The sequence below is a fragment of the Triticum aestivum genome, chromosome 2A, assembly GCF_018294505.1.
Source record: "Triticum aestivum cultivar Chinese Spring chromosome 2A, IWGSC CS RefSeq v2.1, whole genome shotgun sequence".
Lineage (NCBI taxonomy): Eukaryota > Viridiplantae > Streptophyta > Magnoliopsida > Poales > Poaceae > Triticum > Triticum aestivum.
In genome coordinates this window covers 15,369,166-15,389,309 of record NC_057797.1, presented here as the reverse complement: position 1 = coordinate 15,389,309, position 20,144 = coordinate 15,369,166, and the positions used below count along the sequence as shown (strand labels likewise).

Sequence of the window (20,144 nt, the reverse complement as noted above, 5' to 3'; positions counted from 1 at the left end):
CCGAGCCGATTGTAGCAGATGATTGGCTCCGCAAGATAGGAAGGGAGTTGACCACTGCAGGATGCACGGATGTTGAGAAGGTGAAGTTTGCCGCACATCAAGAAGGACCCGCAGCAGCATGGTGGGAGAATTTCACAGCCACTTACCCTGTAGACACTGTCGCGTGGGATCAGTTTCAGCAAGCTTTCCGCACTTCCCATGTTTCAGCAGGAGCTATGGCCATGAAGAAGCATGAGTTTCGCAACTTACGCCAAGGAGGAAGGACAGTTGGCCAGTATGTGGATGATTTTAGCAAGTTAGCACGTTATGCCCCAGATGACGTTGCTACAGACGTAGCCAAGCAGGAGAAGTTTCTGGAAGGACTGAATGATGAGCTAAGCATGCAGTTGATGGTGGCAAGTTTCAACAACTACCAGGAGTTGGTAGATCGCGCCATCATGATTGAAGGGAAGCAACAGCAGATTGAGAACCGCAAGAGGAAGTATGGGCAGGGGAAGTATAACTCTGGAGCCCAGCAGAAGCCCCGTTACACCCCAAAACAGGGAGTTCAGTTTCAGCATACCCATGGAGGAGGTAGCTCACACAACCATAATGGCTCCAAGAATGGTAATGGGAATGGAGGAAGCAACGGCCAGAACTGGACCACCCCATCAACCCCAGCCAAGAAAGACTTGAGCCATGTCACCTGTTTCAAGTGTTCCAAGACCGGACATTATGCCAATGAATGTCCCGAAGGCCAAGGAGGAAATGGAAGCTCTAGAAAGAAGTCGAACCCTTTCAACAGGGGACAGGTGAACCACATTGATGTGGAGGAGGTTGAAGATCAGCCTGATGCAGTAATCGGTAAGTTTTTGGTTAAGTATTTTACTGCACTTGTTCTTTTCGATACTGGTGCATCACATTCATACATATCAAGGGGATTCATAGAAAAGTATAGCCTACCCACTAAGATTCTTAACACACCCATGCTAGTAAGCTCGCCAGGAGCAGAGTACATGGCCAGACAAGGATGTTTTCAAGTGCCATTGAGAATAGGAAGGCATGTTTTCCCAACGGATTTGATCATTCTGGAATCCCAAGGACTGGATGTAATTCTCGGTATGGATTGGCTGTCGATGTATGGAGGAAACATCGATTGCGCCAGTAAGACAATTTTGCTCACGACGCCAGAAGGAAGAAGGATCAAGTATGTATCACGACATGGATCAAATAGGAATCAAGTGAATTCATTGTCAGGAGTTGTGCAGGAAGAGGTACCAGTGGTGAAGGATTACCCTGATGTGTTTCCTGAGGAATTGCCAGGAATGCCACCTGATAGAGATATCGAGTTCTTAATTGAGCTTTTGCCAGGTACAGGCCCAATATCGAAGAGACCGTACAGGATGCCCGCACAGGATTTGGCGGAAATCAAGAAGCAGATTAAGGAGTTATTGGATAAAGGATATATACGCCCAAGTTCTTCGCCTTGGGGATCACCCGTACTTCTAGTGGAGAAGAAGGATGGATCATTAAGGATGGTTGTTGATTATCGTGGATTGAATGAAGTAACCATCAAGAACAATTACCCACTGCCAATGATCAATGATCTGTTTGATCGTTTGCAAGGAGCTAAGGTGTTTTCTAAGATCTACTTGCGATCAGGGTACCATCAGTTGAAGATTCGAGAGCAGGACATACCTAAGACAGCATTCACCACAAGATATGGATTGTACGAGTATACCGTTATGTCATTTGGACTGACTAACGCACCTGCCTATTTCATGAACCTGATGAACAAAGTGTTTATGGAGTTTTTGGATAAGTTCGTCGTGGTTTTCATTGATGATATACTGGTATTCTCAAAGAATGAAGAAGAGCATAAGGAACATTTGCGATTGGTTTTGGAGAAACTAAGGGAACAGTAGTTATATGCCAAGTTTAGAAAATGTGAGTTTTGGTTGAAGGAAGCTTGATTTCTTGGACATGTTATATCCGGAGAAGGAATAGCAGTTGACCCTAAGAAGGTTGAGACAGTAACCGAATGGGAAGCACCAACGACAGATGGAGAGATCCGGAGTTTTCTTGGACTCGCAGGATACTGCCGGAGATTCATTGAGAATTTCTCAAAGATTGCGAAGCCTATGACTGAATTGTTGAAGAAGGATACTAAATTCATATGGACTGAGGAATGCGAGGATAGTTTTCAGGAGTTGAAGAAATGATTGGTTTCCTCACCAGTATTGATTCTGCCAGATCAGAACAAGGATTATGAGGTGTATTGCGACGTTTCACGTCGAGGACTTGGAGCAGTGCTTATGCAGGAAGGAAGAGTTGTTTCGTATGCCTCACGACAACTGAAGCCTCATGAACTAAATTATGCTACGCATGATCTGGAGTTAGCAGCCGTAGTGCATGCCTTGAAGACGTGGAGACATTTCCTCATCGGAAATCATTGTGAAGTGTACACGGATCACAAGAGTTTGAAGTACATTTTCACGCAGAAGGAGTTGAACCTGAGACAAAGGAGATGGTTGGAGCTCATCAAGGATTATGATATGAGATTACATTACCATCCAGGAAAGGCTAATGTAGTAGCAGACGCATTGAGCCGTAAGAGCCATGTCAATACACTAATGACGGGAGAAATACCAAAGGAGTTAGCAGAAGACCTTCGTGAGCTATGTTTGGAAATAGTTCCGAGAGGCTATGTAGCAGCATTGGAGATTCAGTCAACCTTGATGGATAAAATCAGAGAAGCTCAGAAATCTGACAAGGAGATTGCGGAGATAAAGAAGAAAATGGGCGAAGGAAAAGCAAAGGGATTTCGTGCGGATGAGCACGATACCCTATGGTTTGAGGACCGTGTCTATGTGCCCAATGACCCAGAGATCAGGAAGTTGATTCTGCAAGAGGCACATGATTCACCCTATTCGATTCACCCAGGAAATACCAAGATGTATTTGGATCTGAAGGAAACATTCTGGTGGACCGGAATGAAGAAGGATATTGCAGCATATGTAGCAGTTTGTGCTGTGTGTCATAGAGCGAAGGCAAAACATCAGAAGCCAGCCGGATTGTTACAACCATTGCCGATACCCGAATGGAAGTGGGTTAACATAGGCATGGTTTTATCACAGGATTACCCAGGACAAAGGCCGGCTATAACTCGATATGGGTAGTAGTTGATCGTTTGACGAAGGTAGCACATTTCATCCCAGTTAAGACCACTTACACCAGTGCTAAGTTGGCAAAGAATACATGACTAGGATCATTTTCTTGCATGGAGTTCCGAGGAGTATCGTATCAGATAGAGGAACCCAATTTACCTCAAAGTTTTGGAATCAGTTACATGAAACTTTGGGAACGAGGCTAGAGTTCAGTACAACTTTTCATCCGCAGACAGATGGACAGACCGAGAGAGTCAATCAGATTTTGGAGGATATGCTGAGAGCTTGTGCACTAGATTATGGATCTAGTTGGGACGATAACTTGCGGTATGCGGAATTTTCTTATAACAACAGTTACCAAACCAGTTTGAAGATGGCACCTTTCGAAGCTTTATACGGAAGGAGGTGCAGGACACCGTTGTCATGGGACGAAGTTGGAGACCATCAGTTGTTTGGACCAGATTTGATTAAGGAGTCTGAACAGAAAGTTAAGTTGATTCGCGATAGGCTCAAGGTAGCCCAGTCCAGGCAGAAGAGCTACACAGATTCTAAACGCAAGGAGACAGTTTACGAAACCGGAGACAGAGTTTATCTTCGAGTATCCTCACTTCAGAGGATGAAGCCAACTGGGAGAGAGAAGAAGATTTGCTCAAGGACCACCCTCACCTATTTTCTAGCCAACCCGAAACTTGAGGGCGAGATTCATCTTAACGGGGGTAGGTTTGTAACATCCCAAATTTTCAATTTGGAATGTTATACATTAGATCATCATGCATATCATATTTTCTTGCATTTTGGTCAATCCTAGAAATTTCACGCAACTCGAGGACCCTCGGAGAGAGTTGGAGATTTCGTTATTTTCATTTTTGAGTTCTCTCAAATTTTGAAAATGAGGATCATTTGATTTTATTTATTTTATCTTCAAACGTTTTTCCGATATCAAATAATACGAGAGGGAATAATATGACTTTCCCAAATTTTAGGAAAAATGAAGATTTAATAAATAAGTCAAATTTTGGTTTTTTCGGAGTTTATTTGCATTTTATTTGGATAGGGAAAATGCGTATTTTCAAAATTGCATTTTAGGCCAGGAGAAAAGTTCATTTTGTTCAACCCATTTTTAGGAGTCGGGGAAAATTTACTTTATTAGTTTTGGAGTCCGGTAGGTTTTCTCTTTCTGTGTTTTTCCGCGCGCGAAACCAATTTTAAAAAAAAATCCCGCGCGCCCCTGGGCCAAAGGCCCAGCCGGCCGGCCAGGAGGCCAAGCCCCGCGCGCCGCGCGCCAGGCGCAGGAGGCCGCCGCCGCCCCCCCCCCCCCCCCCCCCTTCAAAAGTCCTAGTAGGACTTTTGTCCTACTTCCGTTTATTCCGTTTTTTGTTTCTAGATCTTTCCTACTCCTATTCTTATTCCTTGATCCCTCCTCCAAGTAAACCTCCCCCTCACCAATATAAATACCCCCACACATCAAACCAAAACCCCAAGCCCTCCACCGCGCCCTCACCAGCGCCGCCGCCGCACCTTGCCCCGCGCCGCCGCCGCACCTTGCCGCGCCGCGGCCGCACCTCGCCGCCGCCGGAGCCCCTCGCCGGAGGTACCGCGCCGCGTCTCTTTCTCTTTTCATCAGATCGTTTTCTTCTAATCGTTCCGATTCTTCTTTTCCGATTCATTTTTCTTTCCGGTTCTTCGCTAAACCGTTCCGGTTTTCTAGATCGGTTTTCTTTTCCGAAACCCTAGATCGGATTAGTTTTCTTTTCCGGTTTAGTTGCCTCAAGACCGTTCACCGGACCGTTCGTCCTAACGAACGTGATCACTGGATTCTTCTAGGTTAACGAACGTCTGTTCGTTCAACCGTTCTTCTTTTTTCTTCTCGTCGGATTTATTTCGCGATCGCGATGTCAGATCCAATCTTCGATCTAGTTTATCTTCTCGCTCGTTTATCGGAATCAGGTGATTCAAGCGCTTGGAGTTTCGTCTCGAAACCCTCTTTCCGATTAATCAACTTAAACAAAGTTTTTCTACTGTAAAATTTGACCTAGTTTCAAATTGCTAGAACCAAGTTGTTTTCTTCCGCCGTTTGTTCTCCGTTCGTTTTCGTTTTCTTTTGCAACCGGAGTTCTTAAGTTGAACTTTCTGGTTAGTTCTTTTATTCGGGTTTTACCTGTGCATTAGATGAGTACTTATTGTATGCTTGTTGTTTGTCTGCGATAGATCACCCGGAGTGCGCCGCTTGTTACTTCAAATCTCTAGGTTTCGCGGATCATCAGCAAGGCAAGTAACACTTTGATCATATCTTTCTACTACCCAGTTTTATTGCATTAGATCAATCCTCAAACACATTGCATGATTAGGATCTAATTAAATTGTGGGATGGCAAGTAGATGAGGTAGTACCTATTACCTGTTTTACTTATGAAACCTTTGGGAGTTACTTCTACGTTTGCTTATTATGCCATGCTATGCTAGTAGACGTGGATTGGGTGAGTGATATCCATGACAGATGTGAGTATTGTTAATTAAAGGTTTATCTAAGGTGGCAACTTAAACACACATCTGGATGGATTGAGGCACCTGGTTTCTATCAGGACTTGCCTGTTTTTTTTGGACCACCACCCAGGCTCAAAGGGATCATAAGATTATTCATGCTAGTAACTTCCGTGTGCAGCCACAAGCCATTATGGGCTCTGGCATAGTTGACTAAGTCGTGTGAACTCTTATAGTGGTAGACTAGCAGATTTAGGGGATGTAGGTGTACAGGTCTACCCATCGTAAGGTGCTAGCGCTTCTGAAAGACTATGTCTCGGTCATCCGTTTCTCAAACATCATGTAGTGCGAGAAACCAAACGGAGGCGATCGAGTCTTGTGGGGAAAAGTGCGCAAACCTCTGCAGAGTGTACAAACTAATCATGATTAGCCGTGTCCCCGGTTATGGACATCTTGAGTATCTAGTACTTGAATATCATGTGAATCTCATCATGTTACTTCTTATTAGTTTTGATTGGGTGATTAATGATTACTTCTTAATTGGGATCGGAATGCTGTCAACCATTCTCGATGTTTAACAACCACCATGATAGTTAAATAAATTTATTCCTTTGCAGTAGGGAAAAACTGGCTTTACGCAAAACTGTAACCATAGAGCCTTTCCACCAGCCATATATGCATGTAGTATAGGCTTATTCATTCATTACTCTCTATGTGTTAGATTGCCAGCATATTCCATGTGCTGACCCGTTTTCGGGCTGCAACGTTTCATGTTGCAGACTTTTCAGACGACGAGTAAGCTGCTTTTAGGTCGTGGTTCAATACTCAGTGATGCCGTTGGAGTTGATGGACTCACTTATCTTCCAAGTCTTCCGCTGTTATCATTATTAGATGGCCTTTAGCCATATTTATTGTAATAAGTTCTCTTTGAGATAATGATGTAATAAGTGTGTGATTGCTACTCTGTTATAAATCCTTCGAAGTACTGTGTGGTGTCAGCATTACTGATCCAGGGATGACACGGGAGCACAGAGACTTGACCATCTGAGGCCGGGTCGCTACAATTAACGTCTCAGATTTAATATTGCAACGTTACATACAAATATTATTGTAAACATACAATTAGGCTGTCACGTACAAATATTTTTTACAAGATAATAAAACTAACTTGGAAGGAACGGTTCAGATTAGACAAGAAAAAAAATTAATTTGGAAGGAGTAAACCGGAGACAAATCTGCTTACATATTGGTATGTGCATAGGACTGAAAAATAAGACTAAGGACAGATGGATACAACGTGAGAAAAACTAGACGGGGAACACTAAGAATCCGTATTAGATACGGCCAGCCAGCAAAGAAAAGGATACGGCCGGCAATCCAGTTTGGGCATGCCATGCATGTAATTAATGCCATCGTTACTAGAGAAGCCGATGTCATAATTTCTACCTAAAGCCCAGACGATGCAAACAATATACCACTTCTTACCAGCTTGACAAGCCACACATGGTTGTGAGAAAGAAATTGTCACTCACTGAACGCTAGAATGCCTGATTAAGTAACTAATGATTTTAAGTCATATTTGTTGTGTTTTTTGTCTTAAGAAAATCCACTACAAAAAAAACTTGCTTAACTGAGGATCTAAGGAAATCATATGTTAGCATGGACAAGCTCAAGATGAGAAAATTTAATAATTTTAAGTCCCAATAATTGATTCTTCATTATACCAGCTACTACCTAGAATCGTATTTGCTAGGCTATGACGGAGTTTTTTTGCTTTTAGGACTCCATGGAACTCGATTTTTTTGAAAATTCTTAAAATACATAGGTTTTGATGAGATCTATATAAAAAACAAAATCATGTACTTTTATAGTGAATACATGATTTTGTTATCTTTACGTGATCGCATATAATTACATGATTTTGTTATCTTTACGTGATCGCATATAATTTTTTCACCGTGAAACTTTACAAACAAGTAGTATACATCCACAGATAAGTGTGTATTATTAAAAAAATTGAAACCTAAACTTTTGATTTTTGAATTTTTCAAATTTCAAGCTGCATGGCGATCAACCTTCATTAGCTACTTCCGTTCGGCTTCACATAACGGCGTGCATGTGTTTGTGAGATATATGATTTTTCGTGGGGTATATGCATATCTTTTATATTCTAGATGGAATATTATCATGCATGTATGTAAGACCACTTGGCAATGAAGTAAATATGTATTTTTTGTTATAAAATCCATTTAATTAAGAACAAATGGTTATATTCTAGCATATTTTTATTTTCACTGTCCGGGCGATATCAATAGTTAGTTTTTCGAATATACAGCGATAGTTACTTAGAATTAGATGGTCAGATATCCATGATATTGTGTTATCTAGAAAACAAATTGCACTTTGAACTACGGTGAGGCATATAGAGGAGGATAACATAATATTTAGGCATTTAATTATTGATGAAATGGCTTGGCGTGGTAGGAAGCGAACATCAATGCCATCAGTCTGTTTTTGTCACACACGTGTCAATGACTTTAACAACAATAATACATTTACCAAAAATATTTCATGTGTAATTTGATCATGTTTTCTAGGACACACATTCCAAATAAAATATTTTTTGTACTTTAAATGATCTATCTAGGGGGACTGACAAACAACAGTGTGCTAGAGAAATCTGAATATTCGTATGGAATTATATGGCTTTGCATGGCAGGGTGCCGAATTTTTATCACATACCAGTTCAAAAATAATGCAGTTAACGGTAGAATTCCCAAATTTCATCTCTTTCCCGGATATGCACATTTTGGGTTTTAATATAGCTTAACTACCAAGGGAGAAATACTGGTGGAAATCTTTTTTTAGTAATATAACAATTAGTGAATGGCACGATCAGAAGATTTGGAAGCATATATATGGATATGTGGACATATGACATCGTTCTAATAGATAGTGGTGGAACAGATAATAATGCGTTCTTGCAAGTCATCAATGTTCTCATTTCCTCGGTAAAAATTCTAAAAGAATATTCGGAGCAAAGGTAAATGAATACGGATGAAAAGGTAAAACCATGAAATCTAGAGATTAGTACGAACGCCAATAGTTTGGCATGTTGGGATACATGCCTTTGTTATTTTGATATTTCATTGTATGGCAACGATATCATTAGGAACAACTTTATAGAAAATGTAGCATAGTTTAATCATGCTTTATAATAGTATACAATCTATAATTTGTTTATCTAAATACATATATAGGAATAGATCAAATGAACGAACATACGTAGGGCAAAACATGCAAAATGAATAAATTTGTAAAGGAAGTCTAGCCGCGCAAATGCGCGGGTCACCCAGCTAGTTCTCTCTTATTTTACAAGGTTTACATAAGGAGGGAGAATGCCGGCAACTGGAATTCTGGGCTGGAAAAGGAGCAACTATTAGAGACCTATTCTGCACAACTCCAAAAGTCCTGAAACTCCACGAAAGTCATTTTCAGAAATAATAAAAAATATCCAGCGGAAGAAGTTCACCAAAGGGGGGCCCACCTGTCCACGAGGGTGGGGGCGCGCCCCCCTACGTCGTGGGCCCCCTGTTGGCTCTCCGATGCCCATCTTCTGCTATATGAGGTCTTTCGATGAGGAAAAAATCATAAGCAACCTTTCGGGACGAGACTCCATCGCCACGAGGCGGAACCTTGGCAGAACCAATCTAGGGCTCCAGCAGAGCTGTTCTGCCTGGTACACTTCCCTCCGAGAGGGGGAAATCATCGCCATCATCATCACCAACGTTCCTCTCATCGGGAGAGGGCAATCTCCATCAACATCTTCACCAGCACCATCTCATCTCAAAACCCTAGTTTATCTCTTGTATCCAATTCTTGTCTCCAAGTCCAGGATTGGTACTAGTAGGTTGCTAGTAGTGTTGATTACTCCTTGTAGTTGATGCTGTTCGCACACGAACACGTCACGTGTACCCTCGACGCCGGGGGTGATGCACCGCAACTCACGTCGAAGGAGACCCGACCGACAGCGCGATACGCAAGACAGTCGGCGGGCGCTTTTGTAAACCCGAAGCCCCGCTTGCCCGGGAGGGACCCCGTCAGGGCTTGCGGCGGCTATGGGCTGCTCCAGGTCGATTCGCTCGCCCCTAGAGCCTCGTGGATCCGTAGCCCTCCAGCATGAAGAACTAGCGAAGAACGAGAAGAAAGATACAAGGGAGAGATAAAAGTAGATGAACACAAAAGTGTAATTGATAGATTGGTTCGATTGGGTGTTGTTCAATCGGCCGTCACCCCCAACATATATAAGAGGCGGCTGGACTTCCCGTAGAAGAAAAGGATTCATCTAGGCTTTCCTTACAATAAAATTGCGTCAATTCACGTCCAAAACCCTAGTCAAATTCGGACTAGTTTTATCCGAACTTTCCAAAACGGTTCGGTTTACAACCTGGCTGCACCTTGCGGGTCATGTTTGAGGCAGTAAACGACCTCGGATGGGAACGAGTCCAAAAGCAATCTTGACCGTTTCGACGAGACGAAAAACTTTCGTGTTGAACACTTTTTCATCCGAAGCCATCTTGATAAGTATTTCAGCCCATCTTCAGCATCTGGTCGGATTGGCCCGACAGATTCTACTGTTCACGGCGACAAGCTTTCCCGGCAAGGTTACTGTTCACGGCGGCAAGCTTTCCCCGGCAAGGTTTACTGTTTACGGCGGCAAGCTCTTCCCTCCGCAAGATTACTGTTCACGGCGGCAAGCTTTCCCCGGCAAGGTTACTGTTCACGGCGGCAAGCTTTTCCCGGCAAGGTTACTGTTCACGGCGGCAAGCTTTTCCCGGCAAGGTTTTTGAGGCAGTAAATGACCTCGGATGAAAATGTGCCCAAAAGGAAAGTTGACCGTTTTGACGAGACGGAAAACTTTCATGTTGAACTTTTTTCGATTTGAACCCATCTTCTAGGCCAAAACGGTCACGCAAAACAGGCTGCTATTCGCGCTACCCATCAGACATATGGCTGGTGGGGCGCGCCACTTATGGCACTGTGACAGGGCTGCATTCGAATGGCTGTAACTTTTGCATATGAACTCGGATTGGGACGATGTTTATACCAAAATCGACCGTTTCGACGAGACGAAGACAATTCCTATAGATCATTTTTTCATATGAGGCCGTCCTGGGGGCGTAATCAGCCGAATAGTGTTCTGAATACAAAATCTCAGTACTTCAAACACAACTTCGGCCTTAGAGATGAGTTCGGATGGCTATGACCCGAATATTAAAGTTTCTCCTTTTGATGATACGAAACTTCATCACTTTGAGCACTTTTCCATTTGAGGCCATCTTAATTATGTTTTTGACCATGCCAAAATCTGGTGTCAACACATGCCCCCCTGTTTTTCGGCAAAGCTTGCATGCCGAAAAATAATTTGCACTATGTTTGTTCTAAGGACGATGTCAACACTCCATCGGCCATCTATTTTCCTCAGGGCGATAATTACGTATCGGCCATGTTTGTGCTAAGGGCGATAATCGTATATCGGCCATTGCCTACTTTAGGCTTCCTGGCACACACTCGGGTGGTACTTTTTCAAATATTTGCCATTGAGAGCTCGAGGTAGAAATGCCCCTTGTATTGATTCCACCAAATATGAATTTTCGGGAACAATTCTTGTAATCCTTAAAGGACCTTCCCAACTTGGAGACCACTTCCCGAATTTTCTATCTCTAGAACCAATCGGCAGAATCACTTTCCACACAAGATCGCCAACCTAAAAATTCTTCAATTTGACCTTTTTATTGTAAGCTCTGGCTACCCTCAACTTGTCCCTCTCTATGGCCCTCAAAGCAGCCAAACGTTTATCAGCAACCTCATCAATGTTGTCCATCATCAAATTGTAAAAGTCTACTGCCGATAAATCATTCTGTTTGGCTATTCTCAAAGCACTCAAATTCACTTCCACTGGTAAAACAGCCTCTTGACCGTATACTAGCTCATATGGAGTTGCCTTTGTAGCACCATGCCTTGAGATTCTATGTGCCCATAAAGCTTCAGACAATAACTCATGCCATTTTCTTGGATTATCTTCAATCTTCTTTTTGATGAGCTTGATCAATATCTTATTGATAGATTCAGCTTGTCCATTAGCTTGGGCATAATATGGAGATGAATTGAGCAACTTTATGTTATATGATTCGGCAAATTCTCTAGCTTGATGTGACATAAAAGATGAACCTTGATCTGTAGTCAATGTCTGAGGAACGCCGAATCTATGAATAATGTGCTCGGTTATGAATTGAATTACCTCCGTATGTGTCATGTTCTTGAGAGGTACTGCTTCAGACCACTTGGTGAAATAATCGGTTGCCACCAACACGAACCGATGCCCCTTCGAGGAAGATGGATGAATTTGCCTAATGAAATCTAAACCCCATCCTCTAAAAGGCCACGGCTTAATAATAGGATGTAACATAGCAGCAGGAGCCAATTGAATATCACCAAATTTTTGACAAGCTTCACACCCTTTATAATACCCGAAGCAATCATTGATTATAGTCGGCCAATAAAATCCAGCACGTCACAACAACCACTTCATCTTGGGAGCCGACTGATGAGTACCACAAATGCCTTCATGTACCTCTCCCATAGCAACTCTTGCTTGGTCCTCGTCCAAACACTTCAAAAGAACATCTTCAACTGTTCGGCGATAAAGACCACCATCTCTTATTGTATATTTGAAAGCCATACGCCGAACAGTCCTGTCCACCCTTTTACTTGGATCACGCAAGTAATCCATAATGGGCTTTCTCCAGTCATGATTCTCACCTGCACCAGATTTTTTGTTAGTGGCCGAATCAGTGGGCTCTGGTTCGGCCTATCCCATATTAGCAAGACAAGACATCGGCTTCTGAGAAATATGAAGCATGCCATACATGATAGCCGGATGCTTGTTGTGCCAACTCATTCGCTCTCCAATTGTCACGTCTAGATATATGTGCAATGCTAAAACAATCCAAAGTAGAGATTATATCTAGACATTTATCAAGATAAACATTAAGTGATTCGTCCAAACACTGAAAGACTTTGGATATTTGCTGCACCACTAGTAACGAATCACCATAAGCCTCAATATATGTATAGCACCTATAGCAAGTAAAAGAGTCTATCCGAATAACAATGCATATTCGGCCTTGATTAATCGTGCATAAAAATATTCTAAGCGGCACGAGGCTTCAAAAAATAGTACCATAAAGAAATATATAAACAACACCAACACTTTGGCCATTGCTATGAATTGAAGCATCAAAAATAATCTCCATAGTACTAGAGAGACAAGGTTTATATCAATGTCATGCTTGTCATCAATCCGATGTTCAACAATAAAAACAACTATGATTTGGCCTCTTATAGATCTCAAAGATGCATAAGCCAAATCATATCCAAACAAAATATAAGCCCACCAACCAATTCTACAGCTATGAATTGGTCTATGCAGCATATATTCAATGACATCGGTCATGATGTCTCAACTCCATTCAATCATAATATAGGCATACATATAAATTTTCATGAGCACGCACCTTGTCTCGCTCTCCAATCAAACTAAGGATGATGTTAGAATACTACACCGGCCATGCATTGACATACTCCTAGGACGATAGATAAATATCGGCCATTACCATGTAAACTTCATTCAAAGCACATATAGCCGAAATAAACAAATGAAATGACAAATCAAGTATTTCGGCCCTTTGGATCAGCAACAAACTTGTAGCTAATCAAATGTATAGTGACTTGGTAATACCCTTTCATGACGTAAGAAATTATATTGCACCCATGGATTAAAATAGGCCCATTGAGGGTTACCAATCATACCTGATGACGAATTCCATGGCATGGGCGTTAATGGCATAGTTGAAGAATATGGATAATGTGTAGACCAAAGATGTTGAAACCTTCGGCTTAGTCCTTCATAGTTTTTACTCTTTTCCTTCTTCACTTTTGCCGCACTTCTTGTAATGGAGGCTTGCACATAATTCTTATTTTGAGCACTTCCTTTGGGAACCCATGCCATGTTCCTTTCTTCAAGTTCTTGTGCACTAAGTTTGTGTAATTCCCTCTTTTGCCAATACGATAAGCCGAGTGGGCATCTCGGCTGTGATTCTGTTTTGACCAATGGCAATTCCTTTTTGGCCTTGTGCACTCTCAACTTCTTTTCTTCAGATTTGGCACTTTGACTCTCAATAATTGGTTGCTTCGTCTTATTGCCTTTTGTAGCCAATGTCAACACTTTAATTGGCTCTTTATTATTTGAGACCAAATCTGAAGTAGCACACTTACGACCATCTCTTTCACGCGGTAGACTTGCTTGACCACCTCTTTTTTCATCCATGGTGTCCGAACCGATTCCTTATAATTATAACGGTCTTTAACATGTGAATGCTCAAATGTTGATCTTCTCGGAGCTGCATAATATTGGTGAGATGGTCTAAAATAAGATGGAGAATGTGCCCTTGTATCATACCCGTCCCATGATGAACATGGATCTACATGAGCATAGGGAGGCATCCACGACATTGGCATTGGCGGCCCAAAATAAGGATATGAATATGTTGCATTGAAACTCTCACTTTGCCAATACCGATCCTCATATTTGCGCCTTGGGGGTGATCTTGGTTTCTTTGCATGATTGGGCCGATAAGCATTCTTCTCTTCACTCTTCTTTTGATATTTCTCCAATAGTTCAGCAAAGGTGATTTTTGATCTCTTACACTTGCGCTTATTTCGGTCTTTGTTTCCTTTTGGTTTGCTTTCATCGATCATTGGATTTGCTTGCTGCCCCCCAGTCCTTAGCGTCTCCATTGTAGCTTCGATGGAATTATCACCCTCAAGATTATGTTCATTATGCTCTTCAACAACTTCTTTACTTGAAAGCTTGATCCCATCACCTGCAGTTTTTACCTTCTCTTTAAATGGACCGGCTTGAAGCAGCCGATGCAAAAACTTTTTGCCATCGGGACCAATCGGAATAGACTGGTCATCTCTTGGTGTTTCAACAAACTTCAATCGTCCTTTTTTAATGGCCAATTTAACTATTTGACGAAACATGTTGCAATCCTCAAAATTATGCTTGGACGAATCATGCAACTTACAATACATTCGTCCCTGGATTGATGGCTTAACATGGTGATCAAGAATTGTAATATAATTATTTTTCAGCAACAAATCAAATACTTGATCACACATGCTTGAATTGAAGGTATACTTCTTGTTTTCTAGCCGATCTTGCTGTGAGAACGGCTTTCGAATTAAGCAAATGAATGGTTCAGATTTTGCATCACACCATTCGGCTATGCATTGTGTTTTGCACTCTATTTCCGATGTCTTTGGGTAAGGTATTATACTAGCATCGGTTTTCTCAACAGAATTTAACCTTGGCTTTAAATTTCTAAAACAAAAATAGTTAGAACATACATGTCTCAATTGAGACCAAGTGCAAGCCAAGTACGAAAGAAGCAAAGCTACCCAAATAGATATGAACTTTAGATAAAGCAACGGGGAAAGCTTTGGCTGTAATAATAAGTCACTATCGGTCTTTATAAATGGCGTAATGGGTTGACCGATATGCTCAATAACAACTTTATTGCTAGCAAGTAAATTACCCTTCTTCATTGGTCTTTCAAAATTACTTATGAGGATTTTTCTAATAGATGCATCAACAATAAAGTCCTGACCAAATCTGAAAATAGGTAAATTACTTGCTAAACATACCTCTTCAAATATGTTGGGAGAGCACGATGGTGGTGTGACTTGAACAATATCTTGCTCTGTCTTTGGATGGCTCCCCAACGCCTCTTCATCCTCTTTTTCTTGATTCCGTGCATCATTACATTGAAGATTTTTGTCGGCCGAACTTTGTTCGGCTACTTGTTCTTGTCCTTGAAGTTCATCAATTTCTCTGGCACGAAACTCATAGGGCAGGAAGTAGGTTCCATTAACTCTAGAAAAATCAAGTATGGTCGCTTTGCTATGCTTGCCATGCCCTTTCTCAATAATGCTTGCCTCTTTGGATTTGATGGATTCGGAATATATACTACTTGATTCGGCTTTCTCAACCGAAGCACTTTCAAGTTCCAAATCATCCTTCTTTTCATTGATACTACCAATTGGCAATGCTTCTTTTATCTGAGCCAATTCTTTTTCTATTTGCTTCTGGCGGCGAGCGGCAAAGTTGGCTTTAAGCTTTTTCTCAATTTCATCCCACTCCGGATATGATTGCCCCCCAATGCTTTTAGATTCTTTCGGCAATGACACACGGGTGTTGCCGAAATTTTGCAATTGTGTAGGGGCTGTATAATATGATGTAGCATTAGGTGAAGGCATATGCATTGTTGTAAAACCATATTTTTGCTCGCCAATTTTATCAATTGGCAAAGATTCATCTTCTTGCAAAACTCTAGTTTTTATTGCAGCATAATCAGGAAACAACCCCTTTTCATATTGTTCAAGGCAAAGAGCACTAATCCTCTTGTTTTGTGCCAAGCTCTTTTTTAATGCAGCCACAACCGCTTCTGGAAGGGATTGCTCCGCAACGCTTTCAGATTCTTTCGGCAATGATTCGTGAGTGTTGCCAAAATTCTTGAATTGCGTAGAGTATGCATTATGTGCTACAATATTTGATGATGGCACATGTGTTCCTGTAAAATTTTCACTTATTCGGCTGTGACCATGAAGATGCGGGGCCGAATTATGAAGATCTACAGTTGCATACGGTGCTGAAAAATTACTAACATGAGGTGTAGCATATGATGGTTGAGAGTAACTAGCCGAATAGCTAGTAGTAGAATGGCCAATTCTCCCATCCATTGGCAAGGTTGGATTCACATATTGTAAATCAGTTGCCGATGAATAAAAAGGTGAAACACTTTCTTGTATGCTATTGGAAATTTTAACATGAGGTGTTTCAAATTGATTAACCAAACCCATCATGTTGTTTATCGGCATATGGATTTGTGGGGTTGCCGATGCATGAGAGTTTGGATACATATGTTGTACGTTGCTAAAATCATAAGAATTTGAAGCATGAAAATTGTTTAGCATCGGCCCTTGCGCATAATTAGATGCATGATTGATAAAACTGGGGCTAGCCGATACATTATGCTCATTAGGTGATCCAGCAACAACATATGAATTATTTGCATCTACAAAGGGGAATTTGGTATTCATATTACCTGTGTAGATTGTAGCAACTTGATGACGATCTCTTTGTAGCAAGAACGGGCTGGAGAGCGTTCAAAGCTTCGTCCCCAGCGGAGTCGCCAAAAAGTGTGTTCGCACACGAACACGTCACGTGTACCCTCGACGCCGGGGGTGATGCACCGCAACTCACGTCGAAGGAGACCCGACCGACAGCGCGATACGCAAGACAGTCGGCGGGCGCTTTTGTAAACCCGAAGCCCCGCTTGCCCGGGAGGGACCCCGTCAGGGCTTGCGGCGGCTATGGGCTGCTCCAGGTCGATTCGCTCGCCCCTAGAGCCTCGTGGATCCGTAGCCCTCCAGCATGAAGAACTAGCGAAGAACGAGAAGAAAGATACAAGGGAGAGATAAAAGTAGATGAACACAAAAGTGTAATTGATAGATTGGTTCGATTGGGTGTTGTTCAATCGGCCGTCACCCCCAACATATATAAGAGGCGGCTGGACTTCCCGTACAAGAAAAGGATTCATCTAGGCTTTCCTTACAATAAAATTGCGTCAATTCACGTCCAAAACCCTAGTCAAATTCGGACTGGTTTTATCCGAACTTTCCAAAACGGTTCGGTTTACAACCTGGCTGCACCTTGCGGGTCATGTTTGAGGCAGTAAACGACCTCGGATGGGAACGAGTCCAAAAGCAATCTTGACCGTTTCGACGAGACGAAAAACTTTCGTGTTGAACACTTTTTCATACGAAGCCATCTGGATAAGTATTTCAGCCCATCTTCAGCATCTGGTCGGATTGGCCCGACAGATTCTACTGTTCACGGCGACAAGCTTTCCCGGCAAGGTTACTGTTCACAGCGGCAAGCTTTCCCCGGCAAGGTTTACTGTTTATGGCGGCAAGCTCTTCCCTCCGCAAGATTACTGTTCACGGCGGCAAGCTTTCCCCGGCAAGGTTACTGTTCACGGCGGCAAGCTTTTCCCGGCAAGGTTACTGTTCACGGCGGCAAGCTTTTCCCGGCAAGGTTTTTGAGGCAGTAAATGACCTCGGATGAAAATGTGCCCAAAAGGAAAGTTGACCGTTTTGACGAGACGGAAAACTTTCATGTTGAACGTTTTTCGATTTGAACCCATCTTCTAGGCCAAAACGGTCACGAAAAACAGGCTGCTATTCGCGCTACCCATCAGACATATGGCTGGTGGGGCGCGCCACTTATGGCACTGTGACAGGGCTGCATTCGAATGGCTGTAACTTTTGCATATGAACTCGGATTGGGACGATGTTTATACCAAAATCGACCGTTTCGACGAGACGAATACAATTCCTGTAGATCATTTTTCCATATGAGGCCGTCCTGGGGGCGTAATCAGCCGAATAGTGTTCTGAATACAAAATCTCAGTACTTCAAACACAACTTCGGCCTTAGAGATGAGTTCGGATGGCTATGACCCGAATATTAAAGTTTCTCCTTTTGATGATACGAAACTTCATCACTTTGAGCACTTTTCCATTTGAGGCCATCTTAATTATGTTTTTGACCATGCCAAAATCTGGTGTCAACAGATGCTAGTTGGTTTATTTGGTGGAAGATCATATGTTCAGATCCTTTATGCATATTATTACTCCTCTGATTATGAACATGAATATGCTTTGTGAATAGTTACGTTTGTTCCTGAGGACATGGGAGAAGTCTTGCTATTAGTAGTCATGTGAATTTGGTATTCGTTCGATTTTTTGATGAGATGTATGTTGTCTAGCCTCTAGTGGTGTTATGTGAACATCGACTACATAACACTTCACCATTATTTGGGCCTAGACTAAGGCATTGGGAAGTAATAAGTAGATGATGGGTTGCTAGAGTGATAGAATCTTAAACCCTAGTTTATGCGTTGCTTCGTAAGGGGCTGATTTGGATCCATATGTTTCATGCTATGGTTAGGTTTACTGAGGGAGTCCTGGATTAGGGGGTGTTTGGCTAGCCGGACTATACCTTCAGCCGGACTCCAGGACTATGAAGATACAAGATTGAAGACTTCGTCCCGTGTCCGGAAGGTTCTTTCCTTGGCGTGGAAGGCAAGCTAGGCGTGCGGATATTCAAGATCTCCTACCAATGTAACCGACTCTGTGTAACCCTAACCCTATCCGGTGTCTATATAAACCGGAGGGTTTTAGTCCGTAGGACGAACAACAATACACATCATCATACCCATAGGCTAGCTTCTAGGGTTTAGCCTCCTTGATCTCATGGTAGATCTACTCTTGTACTACCCATATCATCAATATTAATCTAGCAGGAGTAGGGTTTTACCTCCATTGAGAGGGCCCGAACCTGGGTAAAATAAAGTGTCCATTGTCTCCTGTTACCATCCGACCTTGACGCACAGTTCGGGACACCTACCTGAGATCCGCCGGTTTTGACACCGACATTTACCTTAATACTTTTGTTGTAGTTGCGGATGCTTGCAATAGAGGTTAATCATAAGTGGGATGCTTGTTCAAGTAAGAACAGCACCCAAGCACCGGTCCACCCACATATCAAATTATCAAAGTACCGAACGCGAATCATATGAACCTGATGAAAACTAGCTTGACGATATTCCCATGTGTCCTCGGGAGCGCTTTTCCTTATATAAGAGTTTGTCCAGGCTTGTCCTTTGCTACAAAAAGGATTGGGCCACCTTGCTGCACTTTATTTACTTTTGTTACTCGTTGCTCATTACAAATTATCCTATCACAAAACTATCTGTCACCACTTATTTCAGTACTTGCAGAGAATACCTTGCTGAAAACCGCTTATCATTTCCTTCTGCTCCTCGTTGGGTTCGACACTCTTACTTATCGAAAGGACTACGATAGATCCCCTATACTTGTGGGTCATCAAAACTCTTTTTTGGCACCGTTGCCGGGGAGTGAAGCGCCTTTGGTAGGTGGAATTTGGTAAGGAAAAATTTATATAGTGTGTTGAAATTTACTGTCACTTGTTACTATGGAAAGTAATCCTCTGAGGGGCTTGTTCGGGGTATCTTCACCCCGACAAGTAGAGCAAAGAGTTGCTCCTCAACCTACTGAACCTATTGAATATGAAAATGTTCCCCTTGAATTTCCTTCGGGTATGATAGAAGAACTGCTAGCTAATCCTTTTTCAGGAGATGGAACGAAGCATCCTGATGAGCACCTAATATATGTGGATGAAGTTTGTGGATTATTTAAGCTTGCAGGTATACCCGATGATGTTGCTAAGAAGAAGGTCTTCCCTTTATCTTTGAAGGGAGATGCATTGACATGGTATAGGCTATGTGATGATACGAGATCATGGAACTAT

The 20,144-nt window shown here is 42.3% G+C and overlaps 1 pseudogene; it reads left to right on the top strand.

Moving 5' to 3' along the window:
* The window catches only part of LOC123191342 (subtilisin-like protease SBT2.4), an 80,557-nt pseudogene that overhangs the window by 5,995 nt on the left and 54,418 nt on the right, over window positions 1-20,144 (top strand).